Raw genomic sequence first — 8,557 nt, 5'->3', positions numbered from 1 at the left:
TTGATATCCGTAAAGCTTTTGACACCGTGTCTTGGCCCTACCTTAAACACATACTACAAAGATGGGGTTTTGGCCCGCATTTTCTCCGTTGGATTGATGCCCTATATGCTCACCCTCAAGCATTTGTCCGTTACTCCGGTTTCAGTTCTAGCAGATTCCCTATCCAACGAGGCACTAGGCAGGGGTGCCCTTTGTCCCCCCTGCTTTTTGCTCTCGCCATTGAACCATTAGCAGCCCTGATCAGATCTAATCCCGATATCCAAGGTTTAGAGATAGCCTCCACGACCCATAAATTATGCCTCTTTGCGGATGACGCCCTTCTCTTTATCACTTCACCCCATACTACCCTGCCAAAACTTTTTAAGGTCCTTGACGCATTCGCACAAGTCTCAGGTCTTGAGGTAAATCAAGCTAAATCCAGAGCCCTAGCTGTGTCCCTCCCTGCAGAGACCCTCCGATGTTTGCGTGATAATTATCCGTTTCAATGGTCCACATCTTATATTCCCTACTTAGGACTTAGACTGACTAGTAACCCGGCCCATTTATACCAAGTTAACTATCTACCCATGTTACGTAACCTTTCATCACTCCTTAATTCTTGGCAACCCCTATGCGTCTCCTGGCTGGGACGCATTGCGGCTGTAAAAATGTCCCTGCTGCCCAAATTGCTATACTTATACAGAGTACTCCCATTCACGGTCCCGCTATACTTCCATAAGGCTATTCAAAGTCGAACTTTCAAGTATATTTGGGGTAACACGAGACCTAGGATTTCTAAGACTGTTCTTTTTCGACATAAGCTCAGAGGGGGCTTGGGGATACCACACTTTAAAAATTATTATTACGCAGCTCAGCTGTCGCAAATGGCCCTTTACCACGCTACATCTGAAATCCCACTGTAGGTCAGTCTGGAAGCAGTTGAGGCTCACCCTATATCCGTTTCAAATATACTTTGGCTCCCTCCTCAAACATATAGATTACTTACTAATCCCGTTACATGTCATTCCCTCAAAATATGGCGCATGGTAAGCACCCCTTTTAAATTGCAATCTCCTCACCCGCCCTTGCTCTCGTTTATGGGTCACCCGAACTTTTATCCGGCCTACACGGAGCCAGGCGCCTTTTTGGCTTGGTCCTGCGCACGCCTTACCCGAGTGTGTGACCTGTCTTCAGGTAATTCCTTCACAGCATTCCCTGACCTGCTGACCCAGGCCCAACTGCCCCCTAGAGAATGTTTTCACTACCTTCAGATAGTTCATTTCTTCCAGGCACATATCAAGTCCAGTCCCAATCTCAACTCTATGTCCCCATTTGAATCCATATGCTCCTCTGATCCACATGCCCCAGGCATTATCTCATGTCTTTATACCTGTCTCTCCACTGTATCTGAAGACCTCCTGCGTTACGCTGCTATGTGGGCTGCAGAACTGTCAATTAATCTTGATGCAGAGGCATGGACTGATATATGGACCAATACTAAAAATTCCTCACAGAACGTAGTGGCCTCTGAAGCGAACTATAAGGTCCTGATGCGGTGGTATTTGGTCCCCTCTAGAATTTCTAAATTTGTACCTAACTACCCGCCTGACTGTTTTAGGGGTTGCAAAGTTCGGGGCACTCATGTTCACATATGGTGGACTTGTCCTATAGTGAAACATTTTTGGTCCACGATCTTTCAAATATTATCTGTATTGATGCAACACCCCATAGATCCCAACCCAGCAATGGCCTTGCTGAATTGGCTACCCCAAGATTTTACTAAAGCCCAAAACTGACTCTTTCTTCAAGTATCAACTGCTGCTAAACAAACGATTGTGAAAGCCTGGAGGACACCTTCCCTGAATATAACTGAAACTAAGCATAGAGTCACGCAAGCTATGATTCATGATAAGATAGAGGCAGTCATCCTAGATAGGATCCCACTATTTAATAAAGTGTGGCAACCTTGAGTGGACCATTACCTACCGAAAGATTTCGATACCCGTCTCATGGCTCCTTAGCCCAGAATGGGCGCAAAAAATACTGCCCGTGGTTCGCGTGGGCCTTCCGACCATTCCCATTCCTTCTTACCTTTTTCTACCCTATCCTCTGGTATTTCCTCTTTCCCCTATTGAGTCCCTACTCCTCTTTCTTTCCTCTCATTCCTCCCTCTTTTTTTCTAATTCTTTTTCCCTCACCTTCTTTCTTTTTTATGTAAAACTTATCTCGCGGAACTCTTCTGTCTACAGTCACCTCTGGTAATAGCTGTTATTTCAACGATGTTTGTTAAATGACTCTTCTTCTTCTGAGTTCGTAAGTTTGCTTTTACCCGGTCCCCTCCTGGGATACCATATATCATCTATACTTTGTGTATAAAAGGTCCTAGGGCCTGTTTTAGATTCTTCTACTGTAACTACTTCTGCAAACTTAGGATGCAGCCTATCTGGTTACTCTTTGATACTGCTATCATTGTAAATTGTTCTGCTTATTCTAGTGTGAATTATTTGGCTTCTCAATAAAACTATTTGAAATGAAAACAACAAAGGAGGCGACAGGTGAGGACGGAGGCGACAGGTGAGGAGGGAGGAGTCTGATAATGGTGCTGACTGGTGCTACGCCGTAAGGTGTCTGGGACCTCTCCCCTTTCTCCAAGATTAAAGGCTATTAGAAACCGCCTCAGCCCATACCCCCCCATGCTGCTCTTAAATTAGCACATTACTCACCCTGCTCTGTACCTGCTGGTGTCGTGCTGTTGCGCTGTTGGGGTGCTTGGATGTCACACACCGGAGAGTCGGCGAAGGAGTGGAGTTAAGCCAAATAGCTCTGGAGAGATCCGAGGCGACCTGAGGGGTTCAGAGGGGAGCTGAAGAGATCCAGAAAAGCGGGCGGTGCAGAGCGAGGCAGTGGGCTGGAAGAAGCAGAGCCGAACTCCCCCGAAGAAACACGAGGCTGCGAGGTAGAAGAAGCAGAGAGCAGGTGGACATGCCTACCCCTCCTGCCTAACTGCAGATAAGTGAATTTTTTTTTCTCTCTCTCTTCTCGTAACTCCTCATAACTGAGGATTGGGAAAAAGTACAATGAAAAAGAGAGAAAGAGAAAGGACATTCTATATATTTCTGAACCAAGTGTAATATGGAGACGAAGAGGGGTATTATTTAAAAGTTCACAGCAGAGTATGTACTGACCATTGATTGATTGATTAAGGGTTGGATATATAGGGAATAAGGAATAAGGAACAATATATATATATTTGACATACTTGAAAAATTGGAATACATGATATAATTTGAATGCTTTAGATATATTCTTCTCTATGCAATTTGTTCCTGCGTAAATCTGATGGTCTATACCATGAAAGTGAATGGGCTGCTATACCTAGATGATATCCCTTAATTAGGAATATATGTGTCGCAATAACAAGGGGGGTAACTTCAAGTTCAACAGATTGATAGTTTTCCTAACTCTATTTATGTCTATCCCCACCCACTCCTTGACTTTTACTGGGAGGTGTTTTTTATTTTATTTATTTTTTATTTTTTAATGAGGGGTAAAGTGACAAGAGGTGGTGGGGCGGTAGCTAAGTCGCCGCGGGCTAGCTTGGGCCCCAGTCCTGGTCCAATGAATAGATATCTAACACAAGGGGAAGGAGAGGGAGAAAGACAACAGAGTATAAAAGGCCGGCAGATTGATAGTAAGGACAAGAAGGAAAAAAAGGAGAAAAAGGGCCAGAATAAGATAACAGTATAAAGTAGTTTATTCTTAGAGTCTAAAACAGAGCAAGATCTGGAAGTGGATGGAGAAGGAGTCACTGGAGGGGAAGAGGACCAACACATAGCACAATTACAAACAAAATTGGACATGGAAAAAATGTTTACGGCCCTGGAAAATTCTTTAAAAGCAGAAATGATAACAATTCATAAAGTTTTGGGTCATATGCTCTCAAGAGTAGAAGAAGTAGAGACAAAGGTGGACTCGCATGTAAAAACAATAAAGGAGTTGAGGGGAGAAATGAATTTATTAAAAAAGGAACAACAGGAACAAAGGTATAAAATAGAAGATCAAGAAAAGAGAGAATGAAGAAAAAAATTGAGAATTCGAGGTATCCCCGAATCTGTAAAAGAAGAACATTTAGTAGAAATAGTAACAAAGATATTTAATCCTATTTTGAGAAAAGAAGAATTTAATATAATAAAATTTGAAAGGATACATAGATTAAGAAGACCACAAAGGCTCCCTATGGAAAAACCAAGAGACATAATTATAATTGTCCACTTTAAAGAGTGGGATGAAAAAAAACAAATCTGGAGGAATTTGAAGAGGAAACCACCAATTGAAAATGAAGAGAGAACTATACAAATTTTCCAGGACCTGTCGCAACAAACTTTGAGTAGAAGAACGTTAAAACCTCTATTGAAAACCCTTCAAGATCAAGAAATACAGTATAATTGGGGTTTCCCTGCATGTTTAATTACGAATAGAAATGGAAGAAGTGCCAGATTAAGATTTATTGAAGAGATCCCAGATTTCTGCAAAAAAATAGAAATTCCAATACCAGAAAACCCTTGAGATCCAATCCGTAGACAAGAACAAATAATGATACAAGATGATGCATAATGGCAACTGAGCTCAAGAAATAGAGTGTCAAGAGAAAATGTTATAAGTTGAAATACAATAGGAATTGCTAAATAAAATAGAGCAAAAGATTAAAACCAGGAAGGAGGGGCGGAAGTGGGGGGGTGTGGGGGGGGATGGGGGGGGAAATGGAGGTATGGGGGAAGGGGTCGGGACATACGGCAGGTCCAGAGGGCCATCCTCTCTGAAAATATAGGAGAGAAGGACCCAATGCGCCAAATAGATTTCCGCCTTAACCAAAGGAGAGCAGAAAGGGCTAGACAGTGCCCCATAAAAAATTAAAATAAAATCATCTTCTGCTCTAGAGACAATAAGGTCAAAACAACAACAACACGGGGGGGAGGGGAGAGGAAGGGGGGGAGGGGATGAGGATGGGAAGAGGTTTGTTTTAGGAAAATCTATGGATCTTTTTGCCTTGAATAAATGTAAGATGGCCCTGTATGTTGCCTCGGGTGACCACAAATCGTACCCCCGATCAGGGGGCGAGGGGGGGACGCCTGGGGGGGGGGACGCGCTGGTAATGGAATAGGAATGGAGGACACAAGCAGTATAAAAATCCTGACCTATAATGTCCGCGGATTAAACTCCCCAGGCAAGAGGCATATCGTTTTACGGGAGTTAGAAAGGAGTAAGGCTGAAATTTTATTTCTCCAGGAGACGCATATTACCCAGGATTCAAATGTTAAAATTTATTCAAGAAGTATACCAACATGGTTTTATGGAGATTTGACAATTAGAAGGGCAAAAGGGGTGGCTATAGGATAGGGGGAAAATACTCGATTTGAAATAGAAAAGAGAAAAGCGGATCCAGAAGGACGTTACCTGTTTCTTTTAGGGTCTATTCATAATATAAAGTACACGCTTGCGAATGTATACTGCCCTAATAAAAACCCCCAAAAATATATGGTGGGAATATTGAAAGCTCTAATGGAATTTAAACAAGGTAAATTAATATTAGCAGGGGACTTTAATTTCTCCATGGACCATAACTTAGATAATACCTCGGATTTAATAGATAGAGAAATAAGGCAATCTAGGAAAATAAAGAGAAATCTATATGAACATCAATTAGTAGACCCATGGTGAATACAACACCCGAGTACAAAAGACTACACATTTTATTCAGCAGTGCACGGAACATACTCTTGTTTAGATTACATCATGGTAGAACGTAGAACTCTGGAAGAAATAATGGAAGCAAAGATAGAAATAATAACAGTTTCAGATCATGCCCCAGTGATGTTAAGGATGAAACTATATGGAGAATCCATGGGGAAAGGTACGTGGAGAATAAATGAAGACCTATTGGAGGATAACGAAAAAGAAAAAATCGTAAAAGAAGAGATCAATAAATATTTCCGAGAAAATTATACCCCAGAACTTTCAAAAGCAATCATCTGGGAGGCTCATAAGGCTGTTATAAGAGGTAATTTGATATCTAGAAAAAAGCAGGAAAGAAGAAAAAATATGAAGAGAATTATAAAAGAAATACATGAATTGGAACAAAGAAATAAACAGCAAGCGGAAAAGGAAATATATCGGACCCTAATTATAAAAAGAGAACAATTAAAGAACGTGATAGAAGAAGAATAGAGGAGTACATTTAATAGAGTAGCGCAGGAGAGATATAAATGGGGCAATAAGCCAGGGAAATATCTTGCAAATTTGGTAAGAAAAAGGAAGTCCCTAAATTTTATAGAGAAGATTAAAAATGAGAAAGTAGAGTTAGTGAATAAAACATCAGAAATTGCAATAGCATTTCAAAAATATTACAGCACATTATATTCAATAAAAAAAGGAGGAATCACAACAAGAAGAAGAGAAAAGAAAAAGAAAGATACAAATCTAATTAAGAGAAGCTAACTTACCAAAAATTCAAGATGAGCAATTAGAAGAATTGGAAAAAAGTATAACACAAGAGGAGATCAAACAGGCCGTGAAAGAAACACCATCCGGAATAAGCCCAGGGCCAGGCGGTTTTACGATCAAATATTATAAAAAATTTCAAGAACTTTTGATTCCTAGGCTATGTGATTATCTGAACAATATAGGAGAAGAGGAAGAAATGAGAAAAGAATCACTACTAGCACACATTACAATTATTCCTAAAGAAGGAAAAGATAAAACTAACTGCTCAAGCTATAGGCCTATTGCTCTACTTAATGCTGATACAAAAATATACGCAAAGATCCTACCAGATTAAAAAGAATAATACCATCTTTGATAAACCCTGATCAGACCGGATTTGTTCCGGGCAGAGAAGGGAGAGATAATTGTATAAAAACAATTATGATGCTCTGTAAGAGAACGTTGGGTGAATATATTCCTGTCAATAGATGCAGAAAAGGCATTTGACAGGGTAGACTGGGGATTCATGATGGATATATTGCGATATCTAGGAATAGGATTAAAATACATGAAGTGGGTCAAAAAGCTATACAATGGCACAACAGCAATTGTGAAGGTCAATGGCGTCAAGGTTGGCCACTCGCCTCTCTTATATGTCTTGTCAATGGAACCTTTTTTGATGACACTTCGGAATAACCAGGACGTGGGAGGGGTGAGAGTGGGAGAAAAAGTACATAGAATTGCAGCATACGCAGATGATGTTCTGATGTACTTACAAACAAATTTTTAAATAAACCCTATAAAAACAGAAATGCTAAACATCGGATTAGGGAAAAGTAAGCTTTGATTCTCCAAAAAGAATTCCTATTTACGTGGGTAAAAAAAGAATTAAAGTACTTGGGAATCAAATTAACGCCAACGGTTGAAAAACTATATCCAGTGAACTATATCCCATTAATAAATGAGGTAAAGGCAGAAATAAAGAAAATGGTCATATTACCAAAACTAATATACAAATTTCAGATGTTACCAATAGAGATTCCGCAGAGTTTTTTCAAGATCATAAAAAAAAAGTTGACAAAATATATTTGGCGAAACAAAAAGCCAAGAATAAAATTTGCACTTATCACTAGGAAAAGGGAACACGGTGGATTGGCAACTCCAGATATAAATAGGTATTATAAAGTGGTAGTTTTAGCACGTATGGTAGAGTGGACGAATGAGAATAATGATAAAAAAATGGGCGGAGTTAGAAAATACAATAAGTAGAAGCACATTACACAAAAATATTTGGATACCACTCAAGTTTAGGCTATTAGATCAAGACACACATGATCTGACTAAAAATGTCTTTAAAATTTGGGGTATAGTATATTGGAGAAAAAAATGGGAGTATAACTCACCTTTAATGGCCCTCACGGGAACAATTTTTTTTTATACCAGGGAGAGAGATTTTCACTGTACAGAAAATAAGAAACCCACAACTAAGAGACATTATCATAAAGGGTAAGATGAAAAAACGGCAAGAAATAGCAGAATCTAAAGGTTGGAAGATAAGTGAATGGAACTTATTACAGTTAACCACTTGCCGCCCGCCCTATAACAAAATGACGGTGGCAAAGTGGTTTCATAATCCTGATCGGACGTCATATGACGTGATCAGGATTATGAGCCGCTGCGCACGCCTGGGGGCGCGCATCGCGGCGATCATTGTTGCGGGGTGTCAGTCTGACACCCTGAAACTACAATCTCGGTAAAGAGTCTCAGACGGAGACTCTTTACCACGTGATCAGCCGTGTCCAATCACGGCTGATCACAGTGTAAATAAGAAGAGCCAGTGATCGGCTTTTCCTCACTCGCTTCTGTCAGACGCGAGTAGAGGAGAGCCGTTTGGCTGCTCCTCTGACAGGGGGAGCCTGTGCTGATCGATTATCAGCACAGCCCCCCGAGGATGCCCACACTGGACCACCAGGGACGCCACCAGACCACCAGGGATGCCCAGGATAAGGTATGCCACCCTAGACCACCAGGGATTCCAGTCAGTGCCACAATGGATGGCAATCAGTGCCCATAATGGATGCCAATCAGTGCCCACAAT

The sequence above is a fragment of the Lithobates pipiens genome, unplaced genomic scaffold, assembly GCF_037356315.1.
Source record: "Lithobates pipiens isolate NorthernLeopardFrog02 unplaced genomic scaffold, aLitPip1_a1.2 Scaffold_19, whole genome shotgun sequence".
In the NCBI taxonomy this organism is placed as follows: domain Eukaryota; kingdom Metazoa; phylum Chordata; class Amphibia; order Anura; family Ranidae; genus Lithobates; species Lithobates pipiens.
The sequence above is the reverse complement of the archived record's forward strand: the minus strand, read 5'-3'. Positions refer to the sequence as shown.